The following is a 23282-nucleotide window of genomic DNA, read 5'->3' as shown; positions in this document are numbered from 1 at the left end:
TGGGTATCACAATCATCCTCAGACTATCAATTGAAATTAGCCTCCATCCTAATTTCATTACCAAAGCCTTAGCAAAGGAGGGGAGGTTTTTTAAACCCCATCCACCACAAATTTTCGGTAGAGAGATTTTAGCTCATCTTTCTCATGGGAAAACTTGCCTTTCTCTAGAACCTCACCATAAGAAATGACAACATATTTTGCAAACAAAATCAAAATACATTTGGGGATCCAAGATAAAGGCATCCAAAATGCAAGTATTGCCTCCAAAACTAATTTTATGACAACTAGCCTGGCAACTCTAGACAACCACTTAAAACTCCATACCTTCAATCTCCTTTCAATCTTTGCAATAAGGCAACAATCTCCTTTCAATCTTTGCAATAAGGCAACAACTGACCTTTTTTTATTAATGGAGGAGAATTATGTTCTGGTTCAAGGATCTTTCCTATTTAAAGGAGGTCGAGGGCAGCCGGAACAATTTTGTAGTTTGGCTCAAATTCATCAAGGATGGGAAATCCCTTGGAGAATGTAGCCACTGGTGGGGTGATCAATGTCGACGCCTGACTAGGCTAGGTTTGACTCCAAACTCTCTCTGCCACTCAAGCTCTGCCCCCAAGGTCCTGGTAAACAAAGGAAGAAACACGCGACTGTGCAAAAGACTTGCCAAATTGAGGAGGCATTTGTTCGAGGACGTAACTGTCCAGAGTTGTGTGCAGAACAGTAGCTCTTGGCTCAGCTTGGGATTAAGACTGCGTCACCCTCCTTGGTCTGTCAGCGTCAGACTCCTATGGAAATGCAAGTACAGATTTGGCGGAAGCTATGTCAGTTGACTCCACATTTGGTTAATGACAACTTTGCAAAATTATTTTGCGATGTGGTCAATTTTGCAGATTCGGTAGTTTCCATTCAGTGAGCAAGGTGTATGCAGTGAATAGTCAGTGTGTTAGTGATGCAGAAAATCTCAGTTTGATTTTTTCTGTTGAAGAATATGATCTTAGAATTTGATGTAGATCTCCTGATTTTTGCAGATTTTTTTATAAAATATCTATTTATCAATGTTAAAAAATACCATTAATATATTAATGGATATGATGGGTGTATATACCAAGTTTCATGCTCACATATTTTACATAAATAATAAAATATATATTTTTCTTTAATATAAAAAATATTTAAATTTCACTATATATATTTTAATTTAATAATATATTTTAATTTAATATAGTTTCTAGGTGCAACTCGACCAGGGATTGGAGTAATATAAATTATGTGTAAATTGAGAGATCCAAGGTTCAAATATCCATGTTTGTGACTTGAGAAGACGACAAGTCATATATCTCCAAAAGTTCAAGTTCATTAATAGTTATGTGTCAAACAAGTTGTTGAGTTACTCTAGGATACACATTTTTTTAATTTAATATAATATTTATTATTACTCTAAACTTAATATATATTATTACTCTTAATTTAATATAATATTTATTATTTTGTTTTGGGATGTATAGTATACAATTTAATATAATATGCAGCATTATTATTATTATTTTGCTTTGGGATATATAATATTTATTTTTGGCTTCTCTGGAATAAAAAAAAAAAAATTTAATATAATATTTAAAAATAATAATAATTTAATATAATATTTATTATTCCTCTGTAAGATATATAATACTCTCAACTTAATTTATATCTTCTTAATTTGATATAAGATTTATTATTTTGTTTTGAGATGTATAGTATATCAATTTAATATAATAGGTATTATTATTATTTTGTTTTGGGATGTATACTATATCAAGTTAATATAATATGTATTATTTCATTGTGAGATGTATAGTATACTCTATATTTCATATATATTTTGAATTTCATATAAGATTTATTATTTTGTTTTTGGATGTATAGTATTTGTTTTTGGCCTTGTTTATCAAGGTGACAATGTTGTTTGGATGGTGATTTCTCGTTGTAATTTATTCCTTTTTTTACAAAAAATCTGACCTTAAGAGTGTTTGATGGTGAAAATGGAACACTATCAAAAACCCCTAGTGTACCCAAAATCTTGATGCTTGACAATTGTAATCAGATTTCCGAAAAATTATCAGATTTCATCAAAATAATATCAGAATTTCCATTATTTTCTAGACAAAAAAGTCGCCTCCTTACACTATGCGTTTTTTTCAACTATAAAGTTTTCGATGATTATTATTATTATTATCCAATTTTAAGGTCACAGCATGGAACACTATCTTGATGCTTGACAATTGTAATCGGATTTCCGAAAAATTGTCATATTTCATCAAAATAATATAATAATTTTCATTATTTTCCAGACAAAAAAATTGCCTACTCCTTACACTAGGCCAGACACCAACTGCTAAATCTACGAAGGCATACATACTCTACCCCCTCTAGTTTTGAACCCGTGACCTCTTAAAAGGAAACACATGCTCTTAACCATTAGGCCCACTCAACTCTTCTTTTACACACTATTATTTTTATTATATATAATTAATTAATAAAATGAATTGGTTTTATATTAACTGAGTTACTTTTTCAAAGATAATGTTGTCATTAAAAAAAATGTCATTCACCAAATAATAATACTTAAATTATATCAAAGATTCAAATATTGAAAGAATTTTTTTTAACAGAAGTCACATCGTTGGTGTTAAGTTATTAGCATTATATATATATATATATATATATATATATATATATATATATATATATATATATATATATATAGATATAAGTTAGTTTATGTATAATTTTAATTAACTAAAAAAATATATTTGATAGTGGTGCATAAGATCTAAGAGGGGGTTTGAAGATGAGACTATCATCTTACCTATTTGATGAACATTAAATGGTAAAGGCGCAACTTGTCCTAGGCATGCAAACATATGTAGCCATCTAGTTGGCATTAAATAGAGGTGTGGCGACAATGAACTATGTATTAATTTTATTAGTGAGGGTTGAAGGTAGTTGCAAGCATTAGGTCGAGAAGCTGACCTCCCTACCGTCTTCCCCTTCAACCAACTCTTGTGCTGTTTTATTTTGGCTCATTCATTCGCCTGGCTTTTGTTATGAGAGAAGTGTTTTTGGCTTGGAGCTAGAGAAGTGGAGGGGGTGGGTAGTTCAAGCTGGGAGAATAGGAATTTGTTGTCAAAAATAAGATCTAGGAGACTGTGTCCTGGTGCAGTGGGAGAATTGTGAGTTTAGTTTCCTAGTAATAAGATTGAGGGATATAATCCATAGTGGATGCCAAAAAAGTGGAGGTGAGTAAAGAAGCTTAGTTGGAGAAAGAGTAATTGGTTGTTGGCTTTGGCGAATGGTCGTGGAGGTCAGCGAAAGCATCAAATTGTGGTTGTAGAATCCATAACACTGGTATTGAATCCTCTGGCTTACCTTGTTTCAAAAACTACTCCTAATGCTAAAAACCCCATTCCACTTTTGGAGAAGGATAACAACCCCATAAAAGTCTTTTTTGTAGTGGTGTAGCAACAATATTTGTAATGGTGTTGATAGAACATGAGAATCTTTGAGGAGAATATGGAAACACAATATGTTTAGCATGATGACGATGGGACCTTATTGGAATATTGTTTAATTTGATTCCTATTCACTTCCACGCACCATGGATCATTATAATGACACTATATTGCAGCTTTGTAAGCCTCCTGAAATATATATAAATATTCTTCATATCCAGGTAAGAAATGTGTTTTCAAAATTGGTGCCAATTCCTGCATCTTTCTAAGTCTAATGTTGAAAGAAAACATTTATGTAAACACCAAGAAGACCAATTTCTAAACTTTGGGCCTATAGACCCTGTACTGCATTTTTTGTGACTTTCTCAAAAATGGGATCTCCTAACAAGCAACTCAACAATCCAAACTCCAAGGTAAGAATACCACAATTTTGGCCAAGCGCTAAGAATTGGCACCAAGGGATTGTGCATTTGCTCCTTTCACTCTCAACAAATTTAATCAAGGAACTTGTGAAGATGAGAATGTTTTTCTTCCCACAGTTCCCACCTCGATACAAGGCATTGTTTGATACATGCAAATCCTTGCCACCATTGGAAACCTCCATCATTATAATGCAATGAGAACTCTCAATGTTTTAGGCAGGATCTTTGCTAGTTGCAATAAATATAACAAATACAATATTGGATGTGTGAGCATTGAAGTCTCCCATGGCATTAGCTAGTGCATATCCAATTAAGTTCTCGATAATGTTCAACTTCAAAAAAACTAGAACAATTGTCTTCAAAACATTGTTAACAATTTCCTTGGTGATGAGAGCATCACGCACCATTGATTTTCCATGCCTGTCAATCCAATTCAGAACTGTGGGTTTCTTGTCTGAACGGATATTGCCAAAAAAATCGATAACATCCTTGTCATGAAACTCATTTTGAAGGAAATCCAAAACATTTTGCATGCCATTGGACACAATATTCATCACCATAGCATCCCCAAGAAAGCAAGAAAACATCATGTACAAGTTTCTCCCTGCAATTGCACGCAATATGCCTTACAACTTGGAAAATATGCTTATGCTATTGAATATTGCAAACAAATTCTCATACTTATTGATATCTTCAATATAAAACCTGAGATATGTATCTCTCTTTAGGATTCAGTGTCATATAAATACCCTTATCAATGACATCTTTATTTTTATTTAGTTTGATAATTCAACAAGCAAGAGCTTTGCTTCACAGTTCCTCTATAGCATCAATAGAACAAACTAAAAGAACATGACTGGTACATTTGTTACAACCTTGGCAATTCCATTGAAATGATATAAATCATATAGATTTCTACCCTTGAGACTGTTGGAATCCTTCAACCTTCCCAAATTCGTATCACGCTGCAACAAAACTTACCAAAACTCATTTTATACAACCAAGTCAGTGCTACAAGATTTTCTAGTCTATCATGAGGCCTGCCAATATTCATGTCCCTAAGAAATTTAATCTCCCAAGGAATAAAAAACCCCATTTATTGCCATATTTTCCTAAATTGGATCGGTTTTCAAGGCTTTTCATAAGCAAACCAATTTTGCATGGGTGCATATCTGATCATCTCATATAGGATCCATGTATGCCAATAATCCTGGTCTATGGTGAGGCTCTCGTTGACAACAAAATATCCAACAACATATATGATAGTGGCATAGCCCTGTCAATATGTTTCATCGCCTTGCCAAACCTCACAAACTCATAACCTTTTGAACACCATGTGTTTGCATCTATGACAATCTTAGCAACTTTCATTGGTGGATATCGAGTTTGGAAATTCTCATGCAAGGCCAAATCTGAGACATCTGAATTTAAATCTTTCAATGTGAATGAAAGTATCAACTAGGCTCAAAGCCTATTCACCATAACCAGACAATGTAAGTAGTGAATTCTTCATCTTTACAGTGATAGTTCCTGCAAGTGATGGATCTAGGGTATGTTTTGTATCAATGAAGATACGATAACCTGCATTCCTTTGGGTTTTGAGTTATGGTATGAAGACCAAGGATTGTTTTCCCTTATGCTTCAGAACTTGCTCTCTCTTTATTAGAACTAGGTTTTAAGAGATTCCCATACCCAATCTATAGTGCACACTTTTCCATATCATTATCACTGTAATCACCTTTAAAAACTACAAATGCTAGAAGTTCCACTCCTACACAATTAATCCCAAAGCCACAATCCTCGATGCAGAGTTATTTTCTCTTCTGGAGCATGATATCTTAATAGACAATGGAGAGAAAATTCTAAAATTCTCCTTCATGTGACAAAGCTTGAAATCCACTCTAATTGAGGGAATTGAAGGCCCACAAGATACATGTTTAGCTTTATGTTACAAGTGTACAAACCCGTATGCATGCAACTGTAGTATATTCACACTCGTACTAACACTGTACCAATGGTATTGTTGAAACTGTGAACGAAATTGTTAACATGTTCTCACAACGTAACCTAAAGGTATTTTTGAAAAAAACAACAAATCACGGAACCCCCCATGTTAAATTTTGGACAACTGTGGGGGCTCTACGCTTTAATCTAAGCCAACGATTAAATCCAGTGTGGCCACCATTCAATATAACTGGCATGTGTTATTCTTTGTTTCTATTGTTGCTTGTCACAAAACCTCAATACTTCATTGTGCAATATATTTTGACATTCGCTAATTGCAATATTTTTATTGGATATTTCATAGAGATACCATGGCTAGAAAGTGCATAAGGAGCATGGGTAGGATTGTCAGGAGCACCATGTGAAAGACTGGCCTCAGACTGTGGAATGGGCATAAGAACGATAATGATCATTGTGAACAATGCAAAAAGAAAAGTTTTGTTGCATGCCATTTGAATTGTTGAAATATATATATTCCTTCAATTCCAACTCAAGTCTTAAAGTATTTCAATGTAACCATAACCAACTATAGGAAAATAAGTGTTAAGACTTTGATGTATGCAAACTGAAGTTGTTGTGGAACGACAAGAAAGTCCAAGAACTGAAAGGGCTAGTTTGCCAATACTAATGCAAACCAATCCTATTGGAATTTAGGGGGTATTTCAGTTGAAGAATTCACTGAACCTTAGTTTTATCAATGCAAAAATCATTTGAATAATCAAGATGTATACTCAAATATTCCATTGGAAACTTATTATCGGCAAAATAATCAAGAAACATAGCCACATCTTCCATTCACACCTTAGTTTTATCAATGTGAGTGTCTTTTAAAGCATAAATGTTAGACCCAATGAGTTATTGGGTATATCTCTATTAGTTATGTCTTTTGTTTAACCCCAAAAGAACATATCAATAAACCCAACATTTTGGAAATTAAAGAAACCTGAACTGGGTGATTAACTTCTAGAGATTCCATGGTATGCTGGGCATTCTGGAAGGAACGTAATGCTAGAATCTTCTGAGGCATTTCATCTCAGGAGGAAATCACCTTATCTAAGCTCAAGAGCTCCATTCGGGAGTCAGTGGCCTCCTCCACTCTTCATAACACCAACGACCCTCCCAGCAGCTCAAATGTGAGAATTCTCTCCATGCTGGACCTCCACCAGGTTAGGGCCTCTGAGGTCACCTCTTTTACTAGAAAAGGAGTTCAAAACGACAAATGGATGCCTTCGGAGTTGGGTATTATTAAGCTTAATTATGATGGGGTGGCTAAAGGTAACCCTAGCCTGGCTGGTTTCGGAGGTGTCTTCAAGAATGCACATGGCGAAATTCTATAGATTTATAAGGGTAATATGGTTCATCAGCTAATAACACAACATAACTTCATGCTTTGGAACACTGCATAACCATCGCGAAAATCCACAAGCTAAGCCCTTTGATCGTGGAAGGGGATTCAACTCTCGCCACCCATGTCTGTAAAAGGATCCAGCTGGGTATTGAAGTGACCAAGGTCTCAGATAATTGGTGTTTAAATAAAATTATGCAGAGAATTAAAAATAACATAGAAAAAATGGAAGGATTACATTTCTAGGCCATTAGAAGGAATGATAACAAGCTTGCAGATAGATTAGCCAATGAGGGGACAACAAGGACCCTACGGCTGAGATCCAGGTCACGACATGATCTGGAAGAAAGCGAGTTGTGTAAGCATTGTGAAGCTATCAAGGTCAAGGACAACCAGATTAACGAACAATAACTGTTCAAGAATCCCAAGTCACATCAAGGTTGGCTCAAAGTATTGGGATGAGGATGGTACTGACGCATACACACCTAGCGTCATCCTCGACATGACAGTTGTGCTGGATAATCCACCCATGACCCCTCTCTCCTGCAGGGACGCCGCCCTTCTGTCCCTTCAGCCTGGTGAGGTGCACTCTCTACCTCCTAACCCTTGTACCTCCCTCACCTCTCCCTCTCTCCCCTTCCCTCAGCTTTGCACCCCTCGAAGCCCTCCTACCCTTATTTATTTCCCCCTTACCCCTCTCCTTCTTGTCATTCCCTCTGTTCTCTAGCCCTTCCATCTACCCCTCATTCTTTGTCTGTTCCATATCTCTGGTCCCTCTTCCTACCTCATGGCCCCAAAGCACTGCTCCAAACCGGCTCCCAGTCAGGGGCACGGGTGCGGTAGAGCAGTCCCTCGTTGGGATTCCCTGGGTTCTCCCCCCATTACCCGTGCCAATTCCTCTGCGAGGTGCGCAACTGTTAACCAAGAGACCCAAGAGTGCATAGCTAGTCTCGAAGATCAAGTGAGAATTCTTCACAGAGTTGTTCCCTCGGAGGAAATCGATGTGGACTTCACATGGATACCCAACCCATCTCTCACTAGAGCGTGAGACAACCTCTATGCACGCACAATTGAGTTATGGTGGTAGATGAATACCATTATGGGTCTGGCTCTACAAGAACAGGAGGAATGCTTAAAGACGGTCGAAAGCAAAATTGATAGCCTTACATAAAAAATTGTGATCTTTGTAGAGGCAGTTCACCACTGTCGTTTCATAACTCGTGATTCTTCGTAGTATACTATTATCAAGAAGAAATCTATGGCTAAGGTCCACTGACTCGCTAACGGTTCGCCAAGCATAAAGAAAGAGATGGTTGGTGCCTCCTCAAGCCGCATGTTCACCACTGTGCCGCAGGCGGGGAGTACACAGGATCAGCCCATCAGTCTGGACGAAGACCCGATCACTACCAATCTCGAATGAACACAGAAAGATCTCTCTTGTCCTATATCCCCCGCGGATGCTAGAACATAGCTGAGTATGCAGTCATGGAAATAAAGCTCCCCAACAATGACTGTCTAGTCATGACTCGGTCCTTTGATCTCCTTCTTGAGTCTTTGGCACATCGTGTTTCTGATTATTTCCTGGATACCGATCTCTATAACTCCCATAGTACTCAAAACCCAAAATTTTCTAACTCACATTGTATCTTGATCAATTCAAAAGCTAGTACAGACAATGTTGTTGGCTCTTGTGTCAGTGAATCTATCCCACACAACCCAACCTTTGTAATTATCCTCTTTTTACTGTAATTTATTTTATCTTATTTACAAAAAAAAAACTTCTAGAGATTCCTTATCTTCAAACTATAAGTTTCCTTATTTTAAGGCAGAGCATTTGGCCCTTTCCATTTGTCATAACAAACATTTCCTCTTATTCCTTCCTTGCTTGTATTAATTAAATGTAGAATGAGTTTTTCCCTCATTCACCATCAACTTCTATGCATCTCTAAATCTCTTACATTATTGGAAACAAGAGCTTAGTTAATCGAATTCATATACATTGCTAAAAATATCTCCTTCCATTGTTGATCACCTTATTGAAGAAGTCCAATAGTCTCTTGGCTCCTATAATTTCTTAGAGTAGCATAGGATCCCTTAAACCCAAAAATCAAGATGAGATAAGGGCACAAACTATTGTCCATGTTACATAATTGAAGATTCCCCCCTTTTGTGGAGACTCCACAAGTAGTCTCAAAAAATATTTTGTAGCTCTCCTTTGATGGATTAAGGAGATGAAGGTTTGAAAACTATCACCTTCTCATCAGTGGAGGTTTAAAAAGTGGTTCTATCCTCAAATTTTTGATGGTTTCAAGCTTCACCAGACCTTGAAACATCCAACTTTCAGATACTTTGTTTTACCTTTTTTCCTAACACTCACAAATAACTCATATCCACTATAAAAAAAGTCGTTCCTACTATACAATGCCTTAAAAAATGGGCCAAACAAGAGTCTACTCTTTTTTCTACCTCATCAATAAAATTAACAACGCTTTAACAAGGCCACAAAGAAAACAGTTAGTTCATATAGAATCAATAATCATATAAGGAAGATAGAATGGAGAGATATTAGAGAGAGTATATAGGCTCCTAAGGCTAGGCCCTATCCTCCCTATGTTCCATTGGCACCAAGATTTCTTCAACAAATTCTAAACTTTATTTTGAGAGACTGTCTCCCTTTCTGTTGTGTTCCCTATAAATAAGACTTAAAGAAATGTTATTGAATCTTCCAAGGATGTTTTTCTAGTCAAGAACTAATTGAAGATAAATATTTCCCATCTCTAACTACCCTTTGACCAAGTAAATGTGGAATCTCCATATAGCTTAAGGTTATCCTTTTACACAACAATTCTGAACAGAGGAGTCAATGCCTTCAATTCTTCTTAGGTATTAGAATCCCTACAAAGTCAAAATTTTGAAAGATAAATTAGTGGAATCTAAAAGAAATAATACACTTATAACTTCACACCTCCCGGGTCCTTCCTTGACTTGCACCATCAAAGAAACCCCATGGACTAGATTTGTCGCTCTGTAGTGTCCCTATTTCCTTGGAGGATTATTTTTAGCAGTATTCATAATATTATCATAGATATATTTCATTTTAAAAAATATTCTAATGGTAAGAATATTTATCCCCGAAAAGAGTGGAAATCAAGAAACCACACAGTGAAGAGCCTTATGTTATGCTACAACCATGTCTTCCATTTGGTGCTTCAAAACTTCAATTAGATTTGCATGGCAGGGGGTCTGATAAAGAGGCTCTCACCCCAACAACTACTCCCCTTTCTCTAATAAACATATTTTGACTTCTAATATCAACCAAATTTGAATCTAGTGTTGCTTCAAATTTGATGGGATGATGTTTTGGACACTTTTAGCCAACAAATCTTCTTTATGAAATTATGCATTTCTTCTACTTAAGCAACAATATCAACAAATGTGTCTGCTATCTGGAACAATGAGTAGATTGAGGTATCAAATCCTTTTATTGTAAGTACCTAAAGGGGCATCATGTTCTTCATGTATGTGATTAGGTTTTGGTTGGTTATTTGTTGTCAAACATGTAAAGTCCCTTAGTGTTAACATAGCCAACAATGAATCTATCTTATGCAACACCATCTTTTTTTAACTGAGGTATAAGTAATAACAAGCCTAATTATGCATTAATATATATATATATATATATATATATATATATATATATATATATATATATAACACATAAAACATGAAAGAAATGCCCTGAAAATGAATTTTTTTGGTGTTGGAACGACACCTTTTGCCTAGAGTAAATTAACGTTTTTTAGCAATGACGTTAAAGATAAAATATCACGACTCCTAAAAACCTTAAGATTCCAACAATTCTCAAGCATGGCATTAAAGATAAAATATCATGTCTCTGAAAAGCGTTAAAATCCCAACAATTTTCACCCATGGCATTACTGATAAAGCACTTATAATTGTTTTCAAGCATAGCATTAAATACAAAATATCATGACTCGGAAATAACGTAAAATATTGACCATTTTTCAACCATGGAATTAAAACCAAATATCATGACTACAAAAAACATTTTCAACATATTTCAACCATAGCATGATGAAAACATTATATGACTAAAAAAAACTTTAAAAATGAACACTTGATGAAAGAGTCAGTTTACCAAGAGTAATTTTTTTTAGATGCTAAAATTATAGCTAATTTAAAATCTTAGTCTAAGACAACTTGACACATTGCAACAAAAATTTAAAAATCAACCATGACACGCAGTGGAAGCAAACTCGACTCATTGCAATGAAAACTTAAAAATCAACCATGAAATTTGTTAGGATATTCTGACACATAGGAAATAATTAAGTACAACTTGGTCTAGTGTATAGTTAGGTAAAATGTGTTTCTTTAGTATGTACTTTTTGTAAATTACAATCTGACGATCACGATATGTTCTAGACATGAAGTGATCTGAAAGTTCATTCTCTCCTCGGTATTACCAACACTTGATCCATGGCTTAACACTTGATTGGTCCATGATCTTTATTTAAAGAGCATGGAGGGTCATTTGTTAGGTGACTGTTCATGAGATAATACATTAATAAATTGCCTCAAGTGGCCATGTTGGCTCAGGCCGTGGATTGTTTCCCTCTTTGAGGGTTTTAACCATGTCAAGAATACTTATGTACTGATTTGTGATCTATTTGTGAGCGGTGTCCTTTGGTGTTCTATCTAAGGAACTTACCATGTAAATTCCTACATGATATCAGAGCTATTCAAGGGCCGCATCTGTTGGTGATCCATATCTGAAGCCGATACAACTGCATTCGACTGCCATTTCTTAGATCTACTATTTTTGATCGCTTTCGGAATGAGATGACTGCTCTATTGTGTTAGGAGCATATGTTCCAATGAGGAATCCCTTTCGTTTCTTGCGAAAAGGTTTTCGGTAGCCTTAGCTACGTCATTTTTATGATCTGGGGGTATATAATCTTTGTTTGTAGTTTTATTTATTTATCTCTCTGTTTATTTCGGTTTAAAATTTATTATCGGATCTAAACCTTTTATTTTTGTGTATTCTCTTTGCCCTGCGACTTTGGCGATATGGGCAAATCAAAAACAAAAAGAAATGATTTTTCTCATGCGTATGCTATTTTCCGTCGTGCCTTAGTGTGATCTGGGAAATGTTGAGGAAAATATATAGTTTCAGGCCAATTCTAACTTTAAGCCATCAAGCTTGGATTACTTTTGCATGTTCGTTTTGGTTTGTGTGGTTTTTTTTTTGTAGGCAAAAATGGGTTTTTCAAGTAAACACGCACTCCAAAGCTTCAGTGAGTACACAAAAAAAAAACCTCATCTTTTCCAAAAATTACTAACCTTTTAAACTAGTTCACTTGGTCCAAAGTTACTTTATGAGAATAGAGGTCTTGGGTTCAAGTTTTTTTTTTGTTGAGTTACTTTTTCAAAAAGCATGTGTAACTTATGTTTTAAAGTTACTTTATGTAAAAATCTTCTCACAAATTAGAAAAATTGAATCACTTATAATTCTAAAGTCACTTTATTTTTTATTTAAGTTACAATTTAGTGGATAGTTCATAAAGTACCATTGTAAAAGTGACATTGGCTTATTTATAAAAGCGGGCCACATAAAATAATATTTTTTAAAAGTGAGATAATTAGATTAAGTTTGGAAAGGGGGAGATTTTTTTAAACATAACATTATCATTCACTTTCCAAAATTCATGTGGTTCGTCGGCATCTTCAACAACTTTTCTTCAAAAAACCATAACTTCTTCATCTAGACGCTGTTTTCATAGCCTTTTTTTAATCAACCTAATTTTTCAAGATATTTTCATTGGAACACTTAGTTTGAACATCTACAACTTCAGTTTCTTTTTAAATGGAAATTCTTTGCCTAGTTATTCTTGACAGCACCAACTACTTATAATGACTATCCTACATTGTGGATTTACTTAGAAGTAAAGGTCTTTATAGAATAGCCTCAGGTCAAGAGTCTCAACCTAAATATGAATATAGGAAATTCAAATGGGAAAATAAGCAAGATCAAGCACGTGGGTTGATAAGGATGTCTATTTCTCCAGACCCTAGATTCCATATCGCAGAAATTGATACCCCCAATGAAGTAATGAAACAACTCAATAAAGTTTTTGGAATTAAAAATGAAATTAGAGTTCATCAACTTGAAAATGAGTTGCTTATGTTGGATCCCAATAATTTTTCTTCCACTGAAGATTTTTTGTCCAAGTTGAAGACCCTTAGACTTCTCTTGGAAGGTGTTAAGGTTAAGAAAGAAGATGGTAGCCTTATCTATTCCATTCTTACCAAGTTAAGACCAACCTACTCTGTGTTTGTTTGCACCTTCCATTCTTCTAGAGAAGCCTTTATTTCTCAAGGACAAGCATACAAGTCCCCCTCTTTTAATGCCTTTTGTGATTCTTTAATAAGAGAACAAGAAAAACTCTTACATCTTGGTCTTCTTAATACGAGAAACTCTTCTAAGAAAGCCTTAGCAGCCCAACAACAACCAAATTCAAAGAATCCTTAGAAGCAACATCCTAAAAATAATTGTCTTAAACCAAACAAGGGTCCTAAGAAATTTAAGTCTCAAAATGAAAAATCAATTCAACAAAATGATAAGGCAACTAAAAACAAAGGGAAGAATACCGATACATTACAACTTTTGTAATCGTAATGGCCACTTAGAATCCAAATGCTTTAAGAAGATGGAAGCCTTGGAAGCAGCAATGAAGAAGCATAACATCCATTTGGAGCACTCTTCAACTTCAAATTCGTCTTCAGGAATAACACTTTCTGCATGTGGTTGTCAAGCATCTCAGTCTAGTTATGCACTAAATGTATCTTCTTCTTCTCATTCTCATGGTGGCTCATTGATTCTGGAGCTTCTTATCACATGGCCAAACACAGAGCTATGTTTTCTTCTTTAAATGATTGTAACACCAAAAATATATATGTTGGTGATGATAGATCTCTTAGTGTTGTAGGGACTGGAACTATTCATATAGAAAATGGTCAATTTAATGTTGTATTATGTGTTCCTACCTTATCCTGCAACCTTCGATATGCATATCAGATAACTCATTTAAGTGAAGGTACAACCATTGAATGTTCACTTCATGAAGTTGCAATTAAGGACCTAAGAGATCCTAGACAGATTTTAGCTACTGGCATTGCTGATGATTCTACAAGGTTGTATAAGTTTAACAAGTTTGGGTCATAAACTCTTCCCTCGGTGTTTGTTGCTCATAATGATGAAGTGAGCAAACTTTGGCATGAGCGATTTGTTCACTTAAAATATCTCTACCTTCAAAATCTATGTAAAGAAATATGGTGACAGGTCTTCCTATGGTATCTTGCAAAGATGGTGTTTGTTCCAGATGTGTACTCGGAAAACATCATCAGGATAGTTTTGAAAAACGTGCCTCTTGGGATGCCTCAACCCCTTTACAACTTGTGCATAGTGATTTAGGTGGTGCACTTCCAGTTGTTTCATTCTCTGGCTACAAGTATTTATTAACTTTCATTGATGATTTCTTCGGACGCACTTGGGTATACTTCTTAAAACACAAGAGTGAATTCTTTAACATGTTCTTGGCCTTTAAGGTCTTTGTTGAGAAACAACCTAGACATCAAATTCTTAAGCTAAGATATGATCAAAGTGAGCTAATTAGATTAAGTTTGGAGGGGGGGGGTGGCGAATTTTTTAAATATGACATTATCATTCACTTCCCAACATTCACGTGGTTTGTCGGCATCTTCAACAATGTTTATTCAAAAGCCATAACTTCTTCATCCAGAAGCCATTTTCAGGGCCTTTTTTTTAAGCGACCTAATTTTTCGAGATCTTTCCATTCAAACACTTAGTTTCAACATCTACAACTTCAGTTTCTTTTAAAATGGAAAGTTCATGCCTAGTTATTCTTAACAACACCAACTACTTCCAATGACTATCCTACATTGTGGATTTACTTATAAGTAAAGGTCTTTATAGAATAGCCTCAGGCTAAGAGTCTAAACCTAAACATGAAGATAGACAAGCCAAATGGGAAAATAAACAAGATCAAGCACGTGGGTTGATAGGGATGTCTATTTTTCCAGATCTTAGATTCGATATCGCAAAAATTGATACCCTTGATGAAGCAATGAAACAACTCAATAAAGCTTTTGGAATTGAAAATTAAATTAGATCTCATCAACTCGAAAATGAGTTGCTTACGTTGGACCCCAATAATTTTTCTTCCATTGAAGATTTTTTTCCAAGTTCAAGACCCTTAGATTTCTCTTGGAAGGTGTTAAGGTTAAAAAGAAGATGATGACCTTATCTATTCCATTCTTACTAAGTTAGGACCAAATTACTCTGTGTTTGTTTCCACCTTCCATTCTACTAGAGAAGCCTTTATTTCCCAAAGAAAAGCCTACAAGTCCCCCTCTTTTGATGCGTTTTGTGATTCTTTAATAAGAGAACAAGAAAAACTCCTACATCTTGGTCTTCTTAATATTGGAAACTCTTCTAAGAAAGCCTTAGTAGCCCAACAACAACCAAATTCAAAGAATCCTAAGAAACAACATCCTAAAAAGAATGGTCCTAAACCAAACAACGGTCCTATGCAATTTCAATCTTAAAATGAAAAATCAACTCAACATAATGATAAGGCAACTAAAAAAAAAGGGATAAACATTGCAACTTTTGTGATCATGATGACCACTTAGAATCCAAATGATTTAAGAAGATGGAAGCCTTGGAAGCAACAATGAAAACGCATAACATCCATTTGGAGCACTCTTCAACTTCAACTTCATCTTCAAGAATAACACTTTTTGCATGTGGTTGTCAAACATCTTGGTCTGATTATTCACTAAATGTATCTTCTTCTTCTCATTCTCATGAGTGGCTGATTCATTCTGGAGCTTCTTTAAATGATTGTAACACCAAAAATATATATGTTGGTGATGATAGATCTCTTAGTTTTGTAGGGACCAGAACTATTCATCTAGACAATGGTCAATTTAATGTTGTATTATGTGTTCCTACCTTATCCTGCAACCTTCTACATGTATATTAGATAACTCATTCAGGTGAAGGTAAAACTGTTGAATTTTCACCTCATGATGTTGTAATTAAGGACCTAAGAGATCCTAGACAGATTTTAGCTACTGGCATTGCTGATGATTCTACAAGGTTGTATAAGTTTAACAAGTTTGGGTCATCAACTCTTCCCTCGGTGTTTTTTGCTCATAATGATGAAGTGAGAAAACTTTGGCATGAGCGATTTGGTCACTTAAACTATCGCTCCCTTCAAAATCTATGTAAAAAAATATGGTGACAGGTCTTCTTATGATATCTTGGAGAGATGGTGCTTGTTTTGGATGTGTACTTGAAAAACATCATCAGGGTAGTTTTGAAAAACGTGCCTCTTGGGACACTTCAACCCCGAAACAGCTTGTGCATAGTGATTTATGTGGTCCACTTCTAGTTGTTTCATTCTCTGGCTACAATTATTTATTAAATTTCATTGATGATTTCTCTAGACGCACTTGGGTATACTTATTAAAACTCAAGAGTGAAGTCTTTAACATGTTCTTGGCCTTTAAGGCCTTTGTTGAGAAACAATGTGGACATCAAATTCTTAAGCTAAGATATGATAATGATGGAGAATATGTTAACAACAAATTCAACAACTTTTGCACCGAGCATGGAATTTAATTGCACATATTGTTCCATATACTCCACAACAAAATGCTGTAGCTGAAAGGAAGAATCACACCTTAAAGGAAATGGTTAATTGTATGCTTCAATCTAAAGGATTTAGTCTTAATTTTTTGGTAAAATCTATTAACTGTGCAAATTACATAGTAAATCACATTCCTACTAAGTTTTTAAAGAATATCACTCCAGAAGAAGCATGGAGCTCAATTAAACCAGATGTAATTCACTTTCGTGTTTTTGGAAGTGAACCAGGGGCCCATATTCTAGATGAGAAACATAAAGCCTTAGAACCTAAGAGTGAAAAATGTATTTTTGTTGGATATTCTGAAGATGTCAAAGGATATAGACTTCTTCAACCTAAATCCAAAAATGTTATCATTAGAAGAGATGTAAAGTTTGCTGAAAATATATCGGCCTACGAGCCTAGTTCGGCAGATGTGCCACCTCTCTCTATCCCTTCTACTTCTGAAAATATTCCTTCTTTAGATGATGACAACGACGATGACAATCCTCTCCCACCTTCTCGCGGTCCTCCTTCAGCTCCTCAACTTCCAAAATGGGTCTGCGCTACTCGGGATGTAGCATGTGCTCTTGTAGGTGATCCTACAGATCAACATCGTACACGTTCTCAGTTCGATAAAGCCTCTTCTTTACTGGCTCAAGCTTCAGCGAATTATGATCCTGACACCTTTGAAAAATCTTCAAGCCATCGAGATTGGGACGCATCTATGAATGAAAAATATTGTTCACTATTGACAAATGATACATGGGACCTTGTTCCTCTTCCAAAGGGATGAAAATGTGTTAGATGCAAATGGGTTTATAGAACCAAGTTTGGACCAGATGGAAAAATTGACAAACATAAAGCTCATCTTGTTGCTAAGGGTTTTTCACAAGTTGAAGACATTGAATATACTAAAACCTTCTTCCCTATTGCCAAAATGAACTCTATCCACCTTGTTCTTTCCCTTGCTGCCTCTTTCAAATGGGAAGTCCATTAGATGGATGTTAAATCCGCTTTCTTGCATGGGTACTTGCATGAAGAAATCTATATGGAACAACCTCCTGAATTTATACAAACAGAATCCAGCTTTGTATGTAGGCTTAAGAAATCCCTTTATGGTCTCAAGCAAGCCCCTCGGGCTTGGTATGCCAAATTGATAGATTTCTCTTAGATACTGGCTTTTCTAGGTGTAATTCTGACAATATTGTCTACACCAAGAAAGTGGGTAGGTCTCTTATCATTTTTGTTCTTCACATTGATGATATTATACTTACTGGTAGTGATCCCAACCTTATAAACCATGTGAAGTCCAGCCTTAAAAAGAAGTTTGAAATGATAGACTTAGGACACTTGCATTATTTTCTTGGTCCTCAAGTCTTGCAATCCAAAGAAGGTATTTCCCTTTCCTAGTCCAAGTATGCCTATGATCTTCTATGAAACTTTCATATGGAAGGCTGTAAGTCAACCCCTTCTCCCTTTCAGTCTGGAGCCAAACTTTTAGTCACTTGTACTTTCCCTGAAGTTGATGCTACTTTATACCGCTAGCTTGTTGGAAAAATTTTGTATCTGACCCATAATCGTCCTGGCATTTCCTTGATGTTGGCCTTGTTGCTTGGTTTATGCAAAACCCACATGAAATTAACTTGAAAGCAACTAAAAGAATACTTTGTTATGTTCGAGGTACAATTCAGTTTGGGATTCAATACAGTGCAGAAGCATCTCCTCTATTGGTTGGTTTCAGTGATTTTGATTGGGTTGGTGACCCGAATGATCGGAAGTCTACTGCGAGTTATGTCTTCACTCTTGCTTTTGGACCTATTACATGGGCTTGCAAGAAACAAAGTGCCATTTCTCTTTCTTCAGTAGAAGTAGAGTATCATGGCATCGTTGAAGCTAGTAAGGAAGCCCCGTGGCTTCGTTAGATCCGGTCAGAGTTTCGTTTTCAACAGCAGCATCCGAATACACTTTGGTGTGATAATTAAAGTGTCATTAAACTATGCAAACATCCAGTCCAACATCAGCACAACAAACACATTGAACTACACATGCACTTCATCAGAAAGCTCATTCACGACCATGTTCTTGAAGTGCAATATTGTTCAATTGATGATCAGGTTGCAAACATCTTTATAAAGGCTCTCACAGAGGCGAAGTCTACTAAACTTCGATTTATGGTTGGAGTTCAGGAAGTTGTCACTAAGGGGGGATAGGTTCTAATGCCACCTTCCTTCTCCTATTGTGTCATCTTTGTACATCCTTCAATCCTATCCCAAGTTGTTCTTAAGGGGGGATGTTAGGATATTCCCACACATAGGAAATAATAAAGTACAACTTCGTCTAGTGTATAATTAGGTAAAATGTGTTTATTTAATATGTACTTTTTGTAACTTACAATCTGACGGTCACGATATATTTTAGACATGAAGTGATCTGACAGTTTATTCTCTCCTCAATATTACCGACGCTTGATCTGTAGCTTAACACCTGATTAGTCTATGATCTCTATTTAAAGAGCATGGAGGGTCATTTGTTAGGTCACTGTTCATGAGAGAAGCTTATGTAAATTTTCTTTCTTTTACATTAATAAATTGTCTGAAGTGGCTGTGTTGGCTCAGGTTGTGGACTATTTCCATCTTTGAGGGTTTTAACCACGTCAAGAATACTGGTGTATTGATTTGTGATCTGTTTGTGAGTGGTGTCCTTTGATGTTATATATAAGGAACTTACCCTGTAAATTCCTACAAAATTGACACATGGTGAGGGTGGACTTGATCCATTATAACAGAAGGTTTAAAATCAATTATCAAATTGACACATAATGAGGTTGGATTGTTAGTTGAGGATTGACACAGACACTACAGAAAAAAAAAAAGAAAAAAAAGAAAAAAAAAAAAGATAGATAAATCAATAAAAATGAAAAATATAAAACCAAACAAAAATTAAAAGATTGGAAAAATTAAAACTAAAACAAAAAAAATAAAAAGTAAAAAAAAAACAATAATAAATAAATAAATAAATATATATATATATATATATATATATATATATATATATATATATATAACGAAAAAACAAAAAAATATTGACCCAAAAAAATCAAACATTAAAAATATATAAAACAAACACACACAAAAAAATCATGCATAAAAATGTAAAAAAAACCAAAATTAATTCATACAGAAAAAATATCCAAATATATATATATATATATATATATATATATATAAAACATAAAAATAAAAATAAAAATAAAACATAATATAAAAATAGTTAAAAAATGGAAAACAAAAAACAAATAAAGCAAGCAAATTGGATAAAAAAAAAACAAATTAAAAATAGTTAAAAAAATATTTAAATCATAATAAATATGAAGTTAAAAACAAGTTATATATATATATATATATATATAATTATAATATTTAAAAATATTAAAAAATTAAAAAAATATACTAATTATTTTTATTTTTTTTAAAACTTAGTGGGACTACATCTTCATCATGTCTAATATATCACTGTGATTAGGGCAAGAAATTCAACCGGTGACTTCATATCAAGGAATGTGTTAATAGAGCACTTGATCACCATCTATCCAAGGCCCCATGGACAAAATTTAAAAAATTTAAAAACAAATTATATATATATATATATATATCCCACTAGTTGTATTTTTCATAAAAGAATGAGATTCATTTTTTTAATTCAAACTTTTATTTATTTTTTCAAATGCGATTCAATTTTTTTTTTTTTTTTTTTCTTTTTTTTTTTATATGAAAAACAATTGATTTTTTTTTTTTTTTTTTCTTAATTTTTCATAAAAAACTTTTATTTAACATGTCAGATTTAGCCCCCCGATGGGGGTGATCAGTTGGGCGGCCAACTGGCCTCGAAATTTTTCCCATAGGACGTGAGACAAGCTTAACATTCATATGGTGGTTTGAGATGGGTTTCTCACCCATCGATCCTTCTAGACGCGACAATCTTGGTTATCTTGGCTTTGCGCTCTTGGGGAATATTGAGTTTGTTTGGGAGATGAAAAGAGAGAGTGGGGTGGTAAGTATGCTCGTGGGTGGTCATGTGAACCCACCCCAGGAGCGAAACATGAAACAACGAGTAGAGGAGGTCCTGCATGAAACTGGAATCACCCTGGTTAGCTCAAAACTATACATTTGGAACCCTAGTGAGTATTTTTCCTGTTTTATAGTCTCGTGTGTCAGATGTGAACATATTGGTGGAATCTATGGCTATGGTTTGCGAAGGAGTCTCCCGACTAACATGTTGTGTGGAAGGCTTTAGGTCCTTTTAGTCTTTTGGTTATGGTCTTATTACAGGTCTTTCCTTCTGAATGTGACATCCTCCTGGTGGTATTTGGTTGCTCTCTCGAGTTCGTGGTAATGGTTTATCATCAGGTATTCTTTTGGGTGGGTTGCACTTATTTTTGCAAGTTTCCATGGTATTTTTAATTTGGGGGAACAAGGGTGCATGAAGTGTTTCCAGTGCAATTCTCAATTGATACGTGTCCTCGGTGAGCTGTGTTTGACTTAGTTAACCTTTGCACTATCTCTTCAGTTTGAAAATTCCTTTAAGCTTGGCTGAGTCTGTGAGGTTTTGTCTGGGATACTTCGTTCCATGTGTCATTGTTGTGCCTGGGAGAGTAGCGTTGGAGGAATTAATTTTGTCATTGTTAAGGGATTATGTCGGGTCTGCTTTTGGGCTTTGTTTCCACCCTGTCTGTGTTGGTCGGTTCGGGTGTTTTCTATTTATGGTGGAGGGGGTGGAAAAAATGTGAAGTTGGGGAAATTCATTGTGTTGCAGATTCAATATTGTTGATTGCCTGCTGTAATGTTGCGCCAAAAGGGTCATCCTCGTAGAGGTGGAGGGAAACAATGACAAGTGAGACTTCATGCAAATAAGTATAGTTTGTCATCTACAGATTCAGGGAGTGTGGAACGAGCGAGGGAGGTTGCCTAGGATCTGGGTCGCTTCCCTAGTGGTGTGGTCCTACCAACTGCTATGGAATCAATGGTAGAGCAGTTGCGAGGTATCCAGGCCAACCTGGACATTCTCCGGGAGCACCAATACGAGGACCAGAATGAGTTCGTCGCCTACATGGAAGATATCCAATTCAGTCAGAATGAAATCCTACACTAGATGACCAATATCCATCAGAGCCAATGATAAATGAACAAACGCCTGCATGCGCTGGAAGCGAGAGTTGAACATATTGACTTTCATGTGCACGAGAGAGAGGACCTGTTAGCAGTGCCTCCTCCACCTCCTCCACAACCACCTCCATGAAAATTTACTCTGAACCAACTTGGTCCTTTTTGTCTATATTTTGGTATGTAAGGCTCAACCTAGCAGAAATAAAGGATCAATGGATGTATCTTTTGCATACACTAACTCTCATATCCATTGAGAATCATTTTGTAAAATATATTTTCCTGTTAAAATAAATGAAGTTTTTAGACTGTAAAAAAAAAAAAAAACATGTCATTTTTAGCGAAAATGTCTTGAAATATGTATTTTTTTAATTATATTTATTTTCTGGTGACAATTATTTTTATGTGTATTGAAGTATTAATTAAAAATATAAATATATAAAAAATCCTAACTTCAAAATACTAATTTTATTATTTTTTTAAAACTTTACAATTTTTTTTTTTTCAAACAAACATTGCAAAGAAAAACAAAAAACACAAGTTTGGAAAAGCCTTAAAAACCAAACATCTTATGATGGAAAACAAGAAGAGGAATAAAAAAACTTGAAAAATGGTTAAATAATCAACATTTAAAAAAATTGCGCATACTAAAGACATAATAAAATTTGAAGTGTCAAAAATATGCCTTAAAAAAGGTTTATGCTTAAAAATCCGCATGAAAATCACCAACATTTAAAAAAAATTATCCATACTTAATATAACAAAAAATTTTAAGTGTAAAAAATAAGCCCAAAAAAAAAGGGTTGATGTTGCATCAATGATTTTCAAAATTTGCATAAAAATTGCTAAAATTAAAAAAAATAAATTTGCATACTTAATACATAAGAAAATTAGAAGTCTCAAAAATATGCTCCAAAAAAAATAGTCTTTAAGTTTGATATTTTGGAAAGTTTTCCGGTTTATTTTCTGATCTAATTTATCTAGAATCCGATGAAGATTCATTGAAATCACAAATTTGATAAGTGAACTCTTCACAATCGAAGTGCCCCAGGGGTTTGTAAGGGTGCTAGATCCATATATGCAGTCAAAAAACTAGTTTAATAATAAAAATCAAGATTTGACCA

The 23282-nt window shown here is 34.9% G+C and overlaps 1 pseudogene; it reads right to left on the bottom strand.

Moving 5' to 3' along the window:
* Nucleotides 1–3932: 3932 nt before the first annotated feature.
* LOC149251359 (3-hydroxy-3-methylglutaryl coenzyme A reductase 1-like) overlaps nucleotides 3933–23282 on the bottom strand; it is a 40931-nt pseudogene continuing 21581 nt past the window's right edge.

This window comes from Pinus tabuliformis, chromosome 7 (assembly GCF_031772625.1).
Source record: "Pinus tabuliformis cultivar Carrire ecotype Pingquan chromosome 7, CPIR1, whole genome shotgun sequence".
NCBI classification, from domain to species: Eukaryota; Viridiplantae; Streptophyta; class Pinopsida; order Pinales; family Pinaceae; genus Pinus; species Pinus tabuliformis.
This window is presented reverse-complemented; position numbering and strand designations above follow the sequence as displayed.